The sequence below is a fragment of the Melanotaenia boesemani genome, chromosome 2 (genome assembly GCF_017639745.1).
Source record: "Melanotaenia boesemani isolate fMelBoe1 chromosome 2, fMelBoe1.pri, whole genome shotgun sequence".
NCBI lineage: Eukaryota > Metazoa > Chordata > Actinopteri > Atheriniformes > Melanotaeniidae > Melanotaenia > Melanotaenia boesemani.
The window spans coordinates 41,036,351-41,053,594 of record NC_055683.1 but is presented as its reverse complement, the minus strand read 5'-3'; the positions used below and the strand labels follow the sequence as shown (position 1 = coordinate 41,053,594).

The following is a 17,244-nucleotide window of genomic DNA, read 5'->3' as shown; positions in this document are numbered from 1 at the left end:
ACGGGTGAGGATATAATGTGTCCCAGAGAGCGGGTGAGGATATAAAGTGTCCCAGAGAACGGGTGAGGATATAATGTGTCCCAGAGAACGGGTGAGGATATAACGTGTCCCAGAGAACGGGTGAGGATATAATGTGTCCCAGAGAACGGGTGAGGGAGTAACGTGTTCTAGAGAACGGGTGAGGATATAATGTGTCCCAGAGAACGGGTGAGGATATAACGTGTCCCAGAGAACGGGTGAGGGAGTAACGTGTCCCAGAGAACGGGTGAGGATATAATGTGTCCCAGAGAATGGGTGAGAAGGTAACGTGTCCCAGAGAACGGGTGAGGATATAATGTGTCCCAGAGAACGGGTGAGGATATAAAGTGTCCCAGAGAACGGGTGAGGATATAAAGTGTCCCAGAGAACGGGTGAGGATATAATGTGTCCCAGAGAACGGGTGAGGATATAACGTGTCCCAGAGAACGGGTGAGGATATAACGTGTCCCACAGAACGGGTGAGGGAGTAACGTGTCCCAGAGAACGGGTGAGGATATAATGTGTCCCAGAGAGCGGGTGAGGATATAAAGTGTCCCAGAGAACGGGTGAGGATATAATGTGTCCCAGAGAACGGGTGAGAATATAACATGTCCCAGAGAACGGGTGAGGATATAATGTGTCCCAGAGAACGGGTGAGGGAGTAACGTGTTCCAGAGAACGGGTGAGGATATAATGTGTCCCAGAGAACGGGTGAGGATATAACGTGTCCCACAGAACGGGTGAGGGAGTAACGTGTCCCAGAGAACGGGTGAGGATATAATGTGTCCCAGAGAACGGGTGAGGATATAAGTGTCCCAGAGAACGGGTGAGGATATAAAGTGTCCCAGAGAACGGGTGAGGATATAATGTGTCCCAGAGAACGGGTGAGGATATAACGTGTCCCAGAGAACGGGTGAGGATATAACGTGTCCCACAGAACGGGTGAGAAGGTAACGTGTCCCACGGAACGGGTGAGGATATAACGTGTCCCACAGAACGGGTGAGAAGGTAACGTGTCCCAGAGAACGGGTGAGGATATAACGTGTCCCAGAGAATGGGTGAGGATATAATGTGTCCCATAGAACGGGTGAGGATATAAAGTGTCCCAGAGAACGGGTGAGGGAGTAACGTGTCCCAGAGAACGGGTGAGGATATAATGTGTCCCAGAGAACGGGTGAGGATATAAAGTGTCCCAGAGAACGGGTGAGTCTGTCAAATGTCCCAGAGAACGGGTGAGGCAGTAACGTGTCCCAGAGAACAGGTGAGGCTGTAACGTGTCCCACAGAAAGGGTGAGGATATAATGTGTCCCAGAGAACGGGTGAGGCGGTAACGTGTCCCAGAGAACGGGGGAGGATATAACGTGTCCCAGAGAACGGGTGAGGATATAATGTGTCCCAGAGAACGGGTGAGGATATAATGTGTCCCAGAGAACGGGGGAGGATATAACGTGTCCCAGAGAACGGGTGAGGATATAACGTGTCCCAGAGAACGGGTGAGGATATAATGTGTCCCAGAGAACGGGTGAGGCGGTAACGTGTCCCAGAGAACGGGGGAGGATATAATGTGTCCCAGAGAACGGGGGAGGACATAACGTGTCCCAGAGAACGGGTGAGGATATAACGTGTCCCAGAGAACGGGTGAGGACATAATGTGTCCCAGAGAACGGGTGAGGCGGTAACGTGTCCCAGAGAACGGGGGAGGATATAATGTGTCCCAGAGAACGGGTGAGGCGGTAACGTGTCCCAGAGAACGGGGGAGGATATAACGTGTCCCAGAGAACGGGTGAGGATATAACGTGTCCCACAGAACGGGTGAGAAGGTAACGTGTCCCAGAGAACGGGTGAGGATATAACGTGTCCCACAGAACGGGTGAGAAGGTAACGTGTCCCAGAGAACGGGTGAGGATATAATGTGTCCCAGAGAACGGGTGAGGATATAACGTGTCCCAGAGAACGGGTGAGGATATAATGTGTCCCAGAGAACGGGTGAGGATATAATGTGTCCCAGAGAACGCGTGAGGATATAACGTGTCCCAGAGAACGGGTGAGGATATAACGTGTCCCACAGAACGGGTGAGGGAGTAACGTGTCCCAGAGAACGGGTGAGGATATAATGTGTCCCAGAGAACGGGTGAGGATATAATGTGTCCCAGAGAACGGGTGAGGATATAACGTGTCCCAGAGAACGGGTGAGGATATAATGTGTCCCAGAGAACGGGGGAGGCGGTAACGTGTCCCAGAGAACGGGGGAGGATATAACGTGTCCCAGAGAACGGGTGAGGATATAAAGTGTCCCAGAGAATGGATGAGGATATAACATGTCCCACAGAACGGGTGAGAAGGTAACGTGTCCCAGAGAACGGGTGAGGATATAACGTGTCGCAGAGAACGGGTGAGGATATAACGTATCCCACAGAACGGGTGAGAAGGTAACATGTCCCAGAGAACGGGTGAGGATATAATGTGTCCCAGAGAACGGGTGAGGATATAACGTGTCCCAGAGAACGGGTGAGGATATAATGTGTCCCAGAGAACGGGTGAGGCGGTAACGTGTCCCAGAGAACGGGGGAGGATATAACGTGTCCCAGAGAACGGGTGAGGATATAATGTGTCCCAGAGAATGGGTGAGAAGGTAACGTGTCCCAGAGAACGGGTGAGGATATAACGTGTCCCAGAGAACGGGTGAGGCAGTAACTTGTCCCAGAGAACGGGTGAGGCAGTAACGTGTCCCAGAGAACGGGTGAGGCAGTAACTTGTCCCAGAGAATGGGTGAGGCAGTAACGTGTCCCAGAGAAGGGGTGAGGCGGCAACGTGATTGAGAGAACGGGTGAGGCGGTAACGTGTCCCATAGAACGGGTGACGATATAACGTGTCCCAGAGAACGGGTGAGGATATAACGTGTCCCACAGAACGGGTGAGGGAGTAACGTGTCCCAGAGAACGGGTGAGGATATAATGTGTCCCAGAGAGCGGGTGAGGATATAAAATGTCCCAGAGAACGGGTGAGGATATAAAGTGTCCCAGAGAACGGGTGAGGATATAAAGTGTCCCAGAGAACGGGTGAGGATATAATGTGTCCCAGAGAACGGGTGAGGATATAACGTGTCCCAGAGAACGGGTGAGGATATAACGTGTCCCACAGAACGGGTGAGGGAGTAACGTGTCCCAGAGAACGGGTGAGGATATAATGTGTCCCAGAGAGCGGGTGAGGATATAAAATGTCCCAGAGAACGGGTGAGGATATAATGTGTCCCAGAGAACGGGTGAGGATATAACGTGTCCCAGAGAACGGGTGAGGATATAATGTGTCCCAGAGAACGGGTGAGGGAGTAACGTGTTCCAGAGAACGGGTGAGGATATAATGTGTCCCAGAGAACGGGTGAGGATATAACGTGTCCCACAGAACGGGTGAGGGAGTAACGTGTCCCAGAGAACGGGTGAGGATATAATGTGTCCCAGAGAACGGGTGAGAAGGTAACGTGTCCCAGAGAACGGGTGAGGATATAATGTGTCCCAGAGAACGGGTGAGGATATAAAGTGTCCCAGAGAACGGGTGAGAATATAACGTGTCCCAGAGAACGGGTGAGGATATAATGTGTCCCAGAGAACGGGTGAGGATATAAATTGTCCCAGAGAACGGGGGAGGATATAACGTGTCCCACAGAACGGGTGAGGGAGTAACGTGTCCGAGAGAACGGGTGAGGATATAATGTGTCCCAGAGAACGGGTGAGGATATAAAGTGTCCCAGAGAACGGGTGAGGATATAAAGTGTCCCAGAGAACGGGTGAGGATATAATGTGTCCCAGAGAACGGGTGAGGATATAACGTGTCCCAGAGAACGGGTGAGGATATAACGTGTCCCACAGAACGGGTGAGGGAGTAACGTGTCCCAGAGAACGGGTGAGGATATAATGTGTCCCAGAGAGCGGGTGAGGATATAAAATGTCCCAGAGAACGGGTGAGGATATAAAGTGTCCCAGAGAACGGGTGAGGATATAAAGTATCCCAGAGAACGGGTGAGGATATAATGTGTCCCAGAGAACGCGTGAGGATATAACGTGTCCCAGAGAACGGGTGAGGATATAACGTGTCCCACAGAACGGGTGAGGGAGTAACGTGTCCCAGAGAACGGGTGAGGATATAATGTGTCCCAGAGAGCGGGTGAGGATATAAAATGTCCCAGAGAACGGGTGAGGATATAATGTGTCCCAGAGAACGGGTGAGGATATAACGTGTCCCAGAGAACGGGTGAGGATATAATGTGTCCCAGAGAACGGGTGAGGGAGTAACGTGTTCCAGAGAACGGGTGAGGATATAATGTGTCCCAGAGAACGGGTGAGGGAGTAACGTGTCCCAGAGAACGGGTGAGAAGGTAACGTGTCCCAGAGAACGGGTGAGGATATAATGTGTCCCAGAGAACGGGTGAGGATATAAAGTGTCCCAGAGAACGGGTGAGAATATAACGTGTCCCAGAGAACGGGTGAGGATATAATGTGTCCCAGAGAACAGGTGAGGATATAACGTGTCCCAGAGAACGGGGGAGGATATAACGTGTCCCACAGAACGGGTGAGGGAGTAACGTGTCCCAGAGAACGGGTGAGGATATAATGTGTCCCAGAGAACGGGTGAGGATATAAAGTGTCCCAGAGAACGGGTGAGGATATAAAGTGTCCCAGAGAACGGGTGAGGATATAATGTGTCCCAGAGAACGGGGGAGGATATAACGTGTCCCAGAGAACGGGTGAGGATATAACGTGTCCCACAGAACGGGTGAGGGAGTAACGTGTCCCAGAGAACGGGTGAGGATATAATGTGTCCCAGAGAGCGGGTGAGGATATAAAATGTCCCAGAGAACGGGTGAGGATATAAAGTGTCCCAGAGAACGGGTGAGGATATAAAGTGTCCCAGAGAATGGGTGAGGATATAATGTGTCCCAGAGAACGGGTGAGGATATAACGTGTCCCACAGAACGGGTGAGGGAGTAACGTGTCCCAGAGAACGGGTGAGGATATAATGTGTCCCAGAGAGCGGGTGAGGATATAAAATGTCCCAGAGAACGGGTGAGGATATAATGTGTCCCAGAGAATGGGTGAGGATATAACGTGTCCCAGAGAACGGGTGAGGATATAATGTGTCCCAGAGAACGGGTGAGGGAGTAACGTGTTCCAGAGAACGGGTGAGGATATAATGTGTCCCAAAGAACGGGTGAGGATATAACGTGTCCCACAGAACGGGTGAGGGAGTAACGTGTCCCAGAGAACGGGTGAGGATATAATGTGTCCCAGAGAACGGGTGAGGGAGTAGCGTGTCCCAGAGAACGGGTGAGGATATAATGTGTCCCAGAGAACGGGTGAGGATATAAAGTGTCCCAGAGAACGGGTGAGGATATAAAGTGTCCCAGAGAACGGGTGAGGATATAATGTGTCCCAGAGAACGGGTGAGGATATAACGTGTCCCACAGAACGGGTGAGGATATAATGTGTCCCAGAGAGCGGGTGAGAATATAAAGTGTCCCAGAGAACGGGTGAGGATATAATGTGTCCCAGAGAACGGGTGAGGATATAACGTGTCCCAGAGAACGGGTGAGGATATAATGTGTCCCAGAGAACGGGTGAGGGAGTAACGTGTTCCAGAGAACGGGTGAGGATATAATGTGTCCCAGAGAACGGGTGAGGATATAACGTGTCCCACAGAACGGGTGAGGGAGTAACGTGTCCCAGAGAACGGGTGAGGATATAATGTGTCCCAGAGAACGGGTGAGAAGGTAACGTGTCCCAGAGAACGGGTGAGGATATAATATGTCCCAGAGAACGGGTGAGGATATAAAGTGTCCCAGAGAACGGGTGAGAATATAACGTGTCCCAGAGAACGGGTGAGGATATAATGTGTCCCAGAGAACGGGTGAGGATATAATGTGTCCCAGAGAACGGGTGAGGGAGTAACGTGTCCCAGAGAACGGGGGAGGATATAACGTGTCCCACAGAACGGGTGAGGGAGTAACGTGTCCCAGAGAACGGGTGAGGATATAATGTGTCCCAGAGAGCGGGTGAGGATATAAAGTGTCCCAGAGAACGGGTGAGGATATAATGTGTCCCAGAGAACGGGTGAGGATATAACGTGTCCCACAGAACGGGTGAGGGAGTAAAGTGTCCCAGAGAACGGGTGAGGATATAATGTGTCCCAGAGAACGGGTGAGGATATAACGTGTCCCACAGAACGGGTGAGAAGGTAACGTGTCCCAGAGAACGGGTGAGGATATAATGAGTCCCAGAGAACGGGTGAGGATATAATGTGTCCCAGAGAACGAGTGAGGATATAATGTGTCCCAGAGAACGGGTGAGGATATAAAGTGTCCCAGAGAACGGGTGAGGATATAAAGTGTCCCAGAGAACGGGTGAGGATATAATGTGTCCCAGAGAACGGGTGAGGATATAACGTGTCCCAGAGAACGGGTGAGGATATAACGTGTCCCACAGAACGGGTGAGGGAGTAACGTGTCACAGAGAACGGGTGAGGATATAATGTGTCCCAGAGAGCGGGTGAGGATATAAAGTGTCCCAGAGAACGGGTGAGGATATAATGTGTCCCAGAGAACGGGTGAGGATATAACGTGTCCCAGAGAACGGGTGAGGATATAACGTGTCCCAGAGAACGGGTGAGGGAGTAACGTGTCCCAGAGAACGGGTGAGGATATAATGTGTCCCAGAGAACGGGTGAGGATATAACGTGTCCCACAGAACGGGTGAGGGAGTAACGTGTCCCAGAGAACGGGTGAGGATATAATGTGTCCCAGAGAACGGGTGAGGATATAAAGTGTACCAGAGAACGGGTGAGAATATAACGTGTCCCACAGAACGGGTGAGGGAGTAACGTGTCCCAGAGAACGGGTGAGGATATAATATGTCCCAGAGAACGGGTGAGGATATAAAGTGTCCCAGAGAACGGGTGAGAATATAACGTGTCCCAGAGAACGGGTGAGGATATAATGTGTCCCAGAGAACGGGTGAGGATATAACGTGTCCCAGAGAACGGGGGAGGATATAACGTGTCCCACAGAACGGGTGAGGGAGTAACGTGTCCCAGAGAACGGGTGAGGATATAATGTGTCCCAGAGAGCGGGTGAGGATATAAAGTGTCCCAGAGAACGGGTGAGGATATAATGTGTCCCAGAGAACGGGTGAGGATATAACGTGTCCCACAGAACGGGTGAGGATATAACGTGTCCCAGAGAACGGGTGAGGATATAATGTGTCCCAGAGAACGGGTGAGGATATAACGTGTCCCACAGAACGGGTGAGAAGGTAACGTGTCCCAGAGAACGGGTGAGGATATAATGAGTCCCAGAGAACGGGTGAGGATATAATGTGTCCCAGAGAACGAGTGAGGATATAATGTGTCCCAGAGAACGGGTGAGGCGCTAACGTGTCCCAGAGAACGGGGGAGGATATAACGTGTCCCAGAGAACGGGTGAGGATATAATGTGTCCCAGAGAACGGGTGAGGCGGGAACGTGTCCCAGAGAACGGGGGAGGATATAACGTGTCCCAGAGAACGGGTGAGGATATAACGTGTCCCACAGAACGGGTGAGAAGGTAACGTGTCCCAGAGAACGGGTGAGGATATAACGTGTCCCAGAGAACGGGTGAGGATATAATGTGTCCCAGAGAACGGGTGAGGCGGGAACGTGTCCCAGAGAACGGGGGAGGATATAACGTGTCCCAGAGAACGGGTGAGGATATAACGTGTCCCACAGAACGGGTGAGAAGGTAACGTGTCCCAGAGAACGGGTGAGGATATAACGGGTCCCAGAGAACGGGTGAGGATATAACGTGTCCCACAGACCGGGTGAGAAGGTAACGTGTCCCAGAGAACGGGTGAGGATATAAAGTGTCCCAGAGAACGGGTGAGGATATAACGTGTCCCACAGAAAGGGTGAGGATAAAATGTGTCCCAGAGAACGGGTGAGGCGGTAACGTGTCCCAGAAAACGGGGGAGGATATAACGTGTCCCAGAGAACGGGAGAGGATATAATGTGTCCTAGAGAACGGGTGAGGATATAATGTGTCCCAGAGAACGGGGGAGGATATAACGTGTCCCAGAGAACGGGTGAGGGAGTAACGTGTCCCAGAGAACGGGTGAGGATATAATGTGTCCCAGAGAACGGGTGAGGATATAACGTGTCCCAGAGAACGGGTGAGGATATAACGTGTCCCACAGAACGGGTGAGGGAGTAACGTGTCACAGAGAACGGGTGAGGATATAATGTGTCCCAGAGAGCGGGTGAGGATATAAAGTGTCCCAGAGAACGGGTGAGGATATAATGTGTCCCAGAGAACGGGTGAGGATATAACGTGTCCCAGAGAACGGGTGAGGATATAATGTGTCCCAGAGAACGGGTGAGGGAGTAACGTGTTCCAGAGAACGGGTGAGGATATAATGTGTCCCAGAGAACGGGTGAGGATATAACGTGTCCCACAGAACGGGTGAGGGAGTAACGTGTCCCAGAGAACGGGTGAGGATATAATGTGTCCCAGAGAACGGGTGAGGATATAAAGTGTACCAGAGAACGGGTGAGAATATAACGTGTCCCACAGAACGGGTGAGGGAGTAACGTGTCCCAGAGAACGGGTGAGGATATAATATGTCCCAGAGAACGGGTGAGGATATAAAGTGTCCCAGAGAACGGGTGAGAATATAACGTGTCCCAGAGAACGGGTGAGGATATAATGTGTCCCAGAGAACGGGTGAGGATATAACGTGTCCCAGAGAACGGGGGAGGATATAACGTGTCCCACAGAACGGGTGAGGGAGTAACGTGTCCCAGAGAACGGGTGAGGATATAATGTGTCCCAGAGAGCGGGTGAGGATATAAAGTGTCCCAGAGAACGGGTGAGGATATAATGTGTCCCAGAGAACGGGTGAGGATATAACGTGTCCCACAGAACGGGTGAGGGAGTAACGTGTCCCAGAGAACGGGTGAGGATATAATGTGTCCCAGAGAACGGGTGAGGATATAACGTGTCCCACAGAACGGGTGAGAAGGTAACGTGTCCCAGAGAACGGGTGAGGATATAATGAGTCCCAGAGAACGGGTGAGGATATAATGTGTCCCAGAGAACGAGTGAGGATATAATGTGTCCCAGAGAACGGGTGAGGCGCTAACGTGTCCCAGAGAACGGGGGAGGATATAACGTGTCCCAGAGAACGGGTGAGGATATAATGTGTCCCAGAGAACGGGTGAGGCGGGAACGTGTCCCAGAGAACGGGGGAGGATATAACGTGTCCCAGAGAACGGGTGAGGATATAACGTGTCCCACAGAACGGGTGAGAAGGTAACGTGTCCCAGAGAACGGGTGAGGATATAACGTGTCCCAGAGAACGGGTGAGGATATAATGTGTCCCAGAGAACGGGTGAGGCGGTAACGTGTCCCAGAGAACGGGGGAGGATATAACGTGTCCCAGAGAACGGGTGAGGATATAACGTGTCCCACAGAACGGGTGAGAAGGTAACGTGTCCCAGAGAACGGGTGAGGATATAACGGGTCCCAGAGAACGGGTGAGGATATAACGTGTCCCACAGACCGGGTGAGAAGGTAACGTGTCCCAGAGAACGGGTGAGGATATAAAGTGTCCCAGAGAACGGGTGAGGATATAACGTGTCCCACAGAAAGGGTGAGGATAAAATGTGTCCCAGAGAACGGGTGAGGCGGTAACGTGTCCCAGAAAACGGGGGAGGATATAACGTGTCCCAGAGAACGGGAGAGGATATAATGTGTCCCAGAGAACGGGTGAGGATATAATGTGTCCCAGAGAACGGGGGAGGATATAACGTGTCCCAGAGAACGGGTGAGGACATAACGTGTCCCAGAGAACGGGTGAGGATATAATGTGTCCCAGAGAACGGGTGAGGCGGTAACGTGTCCCAGAGAAAGGGGGAGGATATAATGTGTCCCAGAGAACGGGGGAGGAAATAACGTGTCCCAGAGAACGGGTGAGGATATAACGTGTCCCAGAGAACGGGTGAGGATATAACGTGTCCCAGAGAACGGGTGAGGATATAATGTGTCCCAGAGAATGGGTGAGAAGGTAACGTGTCCCAGAGAACGGGTGAGGATATAATGTGTCCCAGAGAACGGGTGAGGATATGATGTGTCCCAGAGAACGGGTGAGGATATAACGTGTCCCACAGAACGGGTGAGAAGGTAACGTGTCCCACAGAACGGGTGAGGATATAACGTGTCCCACAGAACGGGTGAGAAGGTAACGTGTCCCAGAGAATGGGTGAGGATATAATGTGTCCCATAGAACGGGTGAGGATATAAAGTGTCCCAGAGAACGGGTGAGGGAGTAACGTGTCCCAGAGAACGGGTGAGGATATAATGTGTCCCAGAGAACGGGTGAGGATATAAAGTGTCCCAGAGAACGGGTGAGTCTGTCAAATGTCCCAGAGAACGGGTGAGGCAGTAACGTGTCCCAGAGAACGGGTGAGGCTGTAACGTGTCCCACAGAAAGGGTGAGGATATAATGTGTCCCAGAGAACGGGTGAGGCGGTAACGTGTCCCAGAGAACGGGGGAGGATATAACGTGTCCCAGAGAACGGGTGAGAATATAATGTGTCCCAGAGAACGGGTGAGGATATAATGTGTCCCAGAGAACGGGTGAGGATATAACGTGTCCCAGAGAACGGGTGAGGATATAACGTGTCCCAGAGAACGGGTGAGGATATAATGTGTCCCAGAGAACGGGTGAGGATATAATGTGTCCCAGAGAACGGGGGAGGCGGTAACGTGTCCCAGAGAACGGGGGAGGATATAACGTGTCCCAGAGAACGGGTGAGGATATAACGTGTCCCAGAGAATGGATGAGGATATAACATGTCCCACAGAACGGGTGAGAAGGTAACGTGTCCCAGAGAACGGGTGAGGATATAACGTGTCCCAGAGAACGGGTGAGGATATAACGTATCCCACAGAACGGGTGAGAAGGTAACATGTCCCAGAGAACGGGTGAGGATATAATGTGTCCCAGAGAACGGGTGAGGATATAACGTGTCCCAGAGAACGGGTGAGGATATAATGTGTCCCAGAGAACGGGTGAGGCGGTAACGTGTCCCAGAGAACGGGTGAGGATATAACGTGTCCCAGAGAACGGGTGAGGATATAATGTGTCCCAGAGAATGGGTGAGAAGGTAACGTGTCCCAGAGAACGGGTGAGGATATAACGTGTCCCAGAGAACGGGTGAGGCAGTAACTTGTACCAGAGAACGGGTGAGGCAGTAACGTGTCCCAGAGAACGGTGAGGCAGTAACTTGTCCCAGAGAATGGGTGAGGCAGTAACGTGTCCCAGAGAAGGGGTGAGGCGGCAACGTGATTGAGAGAACGGGTGAGGCGGTAACGTGTCCCATAGAACGGGTGACGATATAACGTGTCCCAGAGAACGGGTGAGGATATAACGTGTCCCAGAGAACGAGTGAGGCAGTAACGTGTCCCAGAGAACAGGTGAGGCGGTAACGTGTCTGAGAGAATGGGTGAGGCGGGAAATGTGATTGAGAGAACGGGTGAGGCGGTAACGTGAGCCATTATCAAACCACTGCCATATGTTTATGTCCTTTCATCTCAAACACATGTCAGATGACATCGGATAGACATCGCATAGACATCGGATAGACATCGGATAGATATCGGATAGACATCGGATAGACATCGGATAGATATCGGATAGACATCGGATAGATATCGGATAGACATCGGATAGATATCGGATAGACATCGGATAGACATCGGATAGATATCGGATAGACATCGGATAGACATTGGATAGACATCGGATAGATATCGGATAGACATCGGATAGAACTGGTTATGATCCATCTTTTTTTCTAAGCAGCAGCTTGTCGCATCTTTGCAATTTACTGAATTTCTTGGAGTTGTCCTTGAGGTCACAATCTGAAGCATTGCTATGTGTAGTCGCTACCGTATGATTCAGATGCTGTAAGGGGATTGATGATGGAGCTGACAGCTTCCATTGCAGCTGGAGATCCAGGACATTCATATTCTGGGACTCCAAAAGATTCTTCACTGACCGCACTATGCCCAGTGTACAGATATAATATACAGACTATTTTACCCAGATAACCTGCTTAACCACAATACAAATAACTCTTAAACAAATACAGATAGCCTATACAGTAATACAGATATCACCTCAGCAAAAGGTAAACTAGAAAAAATATACAGTTCATCAAAGATGCTACGTAACATATAAAAACAAGAGGATTCAAGGTAGAAATCTAAAAGATGGGATGTATCCTACAATCAAAATCACCTTATTTATCTGTTAGGAACTTTATTTGTGAAGAAAGCAGCAGAGCAGGCACAGACATATCCATCAACAAGACTTTAAAGTAAAGAACATACACTCATACAGTACCCACATGCCATACAAGACTTCCCTACAAGTCTGGTTAAATAAAGAAATAGATTAAAAAGATATATGCTAGATTAAAAATATTGCTACTGACCTAAATTAGCCATTTAGCAGACCGATTGAGCAGGGTATGAACCTGGAGACAGATTGAGGAGGGTATGAACCTGGATGTGGTCCTCCTTGTCCTGAATGAGAGTGATCTGTATCTGCGTCCTGATGGTAACAAACTGTGTTACACAATGCAGAGTGTGTGTGGTGTCAGTGGCCTTTGCTTTTGACTCTTGTATTGTAAATCGTTGTGTCTCCTGCTCCTGGTCCACCATTCTGCTGCTGATTTTGAAGCTCCTGTTAAGAATATTGCAGTAGTGAGACCGAGTGAACGAAACTTAGCAGCTATATTAAAGGTGAGGATGTATGTATGAAACTTTTGTAAAAGGTTGGATTTGTGCACCTGGAGTTTGTGGAGTTTACGCAGAAGAAAGAGACATTTAGAGAAAAGATGTTCACTGTTGAGCTGAAATGTAAGTTTGTGATCAATTATGGTGCCAAGATGGTGTGTGTGTGTAGGTGTGTGTGTGTGTGTGTGTGTGTGTGTGTGTGTGTGTGTGTGTGTGTGTGTGTGTGTGTGTGTGTGTGGGAGGGTCCATGGTGGAAACAAATGACCATTTCTTTGGTCTTGGATACATTTAAATCCAAACTATTGTCTTTACAGCACAAAGAAAAAGACTCCAGTTCATATTGTAGCTCATCTGTGTTTGGCGTGTTGATGATAACAGCGTCATCTGAATACTTCATGTGTGTGATTCCTGGAGTTAAGCTCCTACAGTCATTTGTGTAGAGAGTGAAGAGAAGTGGAGCGATGACAGAGCCTTGTGGGACACCTGTGGAGACTGTCCTACCAGTGCTGAGGTGGCCTTTTACTCTGACACACTGAAGTCTCGCTGTCGTAAGAGACAGGACCCAGAGGACCAGATGGGGTTGATGTTCATCTGGAGCAGCTTACTTAAGGTGTGGTTGCAAGGTGTTAAAAGCATTTGAGAAGTCCAAAAAACCAGTCTAATACGAGACTTGGGCTTTTCCAGGTGAGTAAGGGCTCTATGCAGCAGGGTCAGCACTGTACGCAAACTGAAGTGGGTCAGCGTGCATACTGACATCAGCCTGAAGCTGGGCTAAAACAAACTTCTCAAAGCTCTTCATGACTAGAGATGTTAAAGCTACAGGCCGATAGTCATTATTGAGCGTAGGGTTACTCTTCTTTGCAGCAGGGCAGATGATGGATGATCTCCAGATGGAGAGGACAGAGCGCTCAGTCAGGGACTGGTTAAACCGTGGGCAGAAGACACCAGCTAGCTGACTGCTACAGGCCTGCAGGAGGCCCACAGATCTGGTCCGGTCTGGGTGCCTTGTGAGGTTTGATCAGCGTCAGTGTCCCCAGGCTTAAGCTGCAGGTTTGCAGTGGTCTGAGTCATGGAGGCAGTGGCGGCGCCAGGCTATTTTTTTTGCAGGTGCTACTAGGTGCTAACCCGACAGTTGACGATGCTTTTAATCACGATCGAATGCAATACCAACAACCATGATGCACAAAAAATTTTAATGCAAACGCACACGTTTGTATTTAATACACAGTTTGCACGATTCAAAGTTGCTAAATTAAAATGCAAAATTCATCTAATCTACCCTTAGTACAATACTGAAGAAATAAGCAACAGCTGATGCGGCAACGCCACCAAAGCGCTGCATTTTTTTACGCGTACACACTACAGCTTTGGTTACTAAAATCCACCACATCTGCTCCTAAATAACACTGCAGCTTAGAAATCAACAGACCTTCCTATATCACATTCAGAATATAAAGCCCATAGGCTATATAAACAAGAACTCAAAATAAATGCAATATTCACCTAATACATTTACAGCAATCAACACTGCTGCCGCAAAAAACCGCACTCATACCTGTTGATGTCTTCATAACAAAACAATCCTCCTGTTGTGGTGGTTTAGGGCAAAGGCATCTATGATCTTTTCTTGGTCCAAGGCTCGGGTTCTGTCTGAGTTTATTGCCAGCAGTGCCAGGTTGCTGGTCCGAGCATCTCCGCTGGTGTTTCTCAAATAGTTCTTTAAACGACGCAGACATGAGAAACTGCGCTCACAGCTCACTGATGTGACAGGAAGGGTGAGAGATATGGACAGGAGTTTAAACAAGTCTATAAAAGCATCCTTGTAGGGTCTCATGAGGGATAAAAACTCCTGCGTGGTGCAGATCCGATGACCCTGTTCTTCTTTTCTCTTAAGTAACCGACGAACTTGGTAAAGTTCGGCAGACAGATTTTCCTCCCCGATTCCATAGTGACGGGCCATGGGCAGGATGCGCTCTTTGTCAAGAAATGAGGAGTGTTTAGGGCTCAAAGCTGGTACTCCTCTCAAAACATTATTTGTTTCGTTTGAAAAGCGGCGTTTCATCACTAAATTTTCATCAACAGAGGAAGCCTGACTTGCTTCCCCACCGTCAGAAGTTTTTTGGTCTATCCGTGGACGTTTTTGGAAAACAAAGCGATCCATCTCTGCACAGTTCACCTCGCAAGCTACCAAGCTAGCAAAACATGCCGCTCTAGCCAATAACGGAAGAATCGGGTCAAAGGTTACATGCGTATTCTCAAATATATTTCGTCATTTTTTATAAATAGTTTTTATGTTTTCTAATTTAAAAAATTACTTTGAATGTGTATGAAAAAACTGCAAATAAAGTTACATAAAAATTAAAATCATTGAAATTCTTTTGGGGGTGCTATGAGGGTGCTTTGACAATCCCAGAGGTAGCTGAAGCACACCCAAGCCCCTCCCTGGCGCCGCCGATGCATGGAGGAGAGCTCTGCAGAGCTCCTCCCTCTCCTGGGTATAATCACACGGATCAAACAGTAAAAGGTGTTTAGGTCCTCAGCCAGACCGACGGACTGCAGCGCTGGACTCAGCTGAGGTGGAATTAGTAGGGAGACCAGCCAGGGTTTTACCACCCCGCCAGGCATCCTTGGCTCTGCCTAACCCTTAGGAGGAACCAGAACTTAAAGGACCATCTTATCAGGGCTAAGGTGAAACCTCTCTGTGACCCCAAAACCAGAAACCTGGGTCAATTTTTTCAGCATCGTCAGTGGTTATGCAGTCACTACAACAAGAATGTGTTTATGTCTGAAGGACGAGGGAACCAACATTCAAAAAACTGCATATACTTAATTACCTGCAAGGTGTGTGGCATCCAGTACGTGGGTGAAACTGGTAACACTCTGCTGACCAGATTCACCCAGCACAGGTACAACATCCTGAGGAAGAAAAAAACTCACACGACACTGGTCCAACACTTCCTCGTACATGGATGGGAAGCGGTCAGCGCCACGGTGGTCCAGACAAATCCCAGGTGGTCCACCGCCCAGAGACGCAGAACTGAGAAAGTGTGGATTGCTAGATTAGAAACAGTACATCCTAGAGGTCTCAATGAGAAGGGCTTTAAATAACTATTCTGGTCACTAATCATACTATTATTGCTATTATTATCATACCTAATTAGCATACCCTTCCTAGATAACATTATTATTACTATATTCATGCCTATTGTCTTTTAAATTGTACTCGGTCATTTTAATCCTTTGCCAGGGGGATCATGCCTAATCCTAACCTCACTGGATGTGTTTTGCTGATGTCCATCCAGCTTATAATCTGACCAGGGCCTTTTGCCCTAACCCTAACCTCCTCGGCCCCCAAATTCAGTCTCTGAGGTACCCCCCATCAGGGAAATCATGCCTAATCCTAACCTCACTGGATCTGTTTTGCTGATGTCCATCCAGCTTATAACCTGACCAGGGCCCCTTGCCCTAATCCTAACCTCCTCGGACCTCTTAATTTATACCCCATCTTAATTGCTCAATTCATGGCATCCTCATCCGTTTAGGCCTAAATAAATAAAGAAAAGATTAAACCAATGATTATAGTATATCAATTATTATATTTATATTTTCTTTGGATTGTTAATTTTGAAAAAACATCTTTCATTTTTTGTAAAATGTGTATCTGTGGATTGATGGTCACTTACCTGGAACGGGTGACCTGCGGGGGGGAGGGGGGCCTCCGGAAACAGGAGTGAGATGGCCAGTGCACAGGACTCTGCAGCCTCCGGCTGCGGAGCCTTACACATTTTCTCTGTCCCTAACCCTGTTAAAAAGCGTCTCCACTACACTGGCCAATACAGTGGCCAATGCACTGGTTAACCACTTTGAGGCGCCCCCTAGTGGTGGCCAATGCACTGGTTAACCACTTTGAGGTGCCCCCTAGTGGTGGCCAATGCACTGGTTGACCACTTTGAGGCACCCCCCAGTGGTGGCCAATGCACTGGTTAACCACTTTGAGGCGCCCCCTAGTGGTGGCCAATGCACTGGTTAACCACTTTGAGGCGCCCCCTAGTGGTGGCCAATGCACTGGTTAACCACTTTGAGGCGCCCCCTAGTGGTGGCCAATACACTGGTTAACCACGTTGAGGCGCCCCCTAGTGGTGGCCAATGCACTGGTTAACCACTTTGAGGCGCCCCCTAGTGGTGGCCAATGCACTGGTTAACCACTTTGAGGCTCCCCCTAGTGGTGGCCAATGCACTGGTTAACCACTTTGAGGCGCCCCCTAGTGGTGGCCAATGCACTGGTTGACCACTTTGAGGCGCCCCCTAGTGGTGGCCAATGCACTGGTTGACCACTTTGAGGCGCCCCCTAGTGGTGGCCAATGCACTGGTTGACCACTTTGAGGCGCCCCCTAGTGGTGGCC

At 49.5% G+C, this 17,244-nt stretch overlaps 1 protein-coding gene across 2 annotated transcripts in view; it reads left to right on the top strand.

Moving 5' to 3' along the window:
* Positions 1 to 17,244, top strand: part of LOC121651305 — a 543,600-nt gene that overhangs the window by 45,904 nt on the left and 480,452 nt on the right. The window lies entirely within an intron of this gene.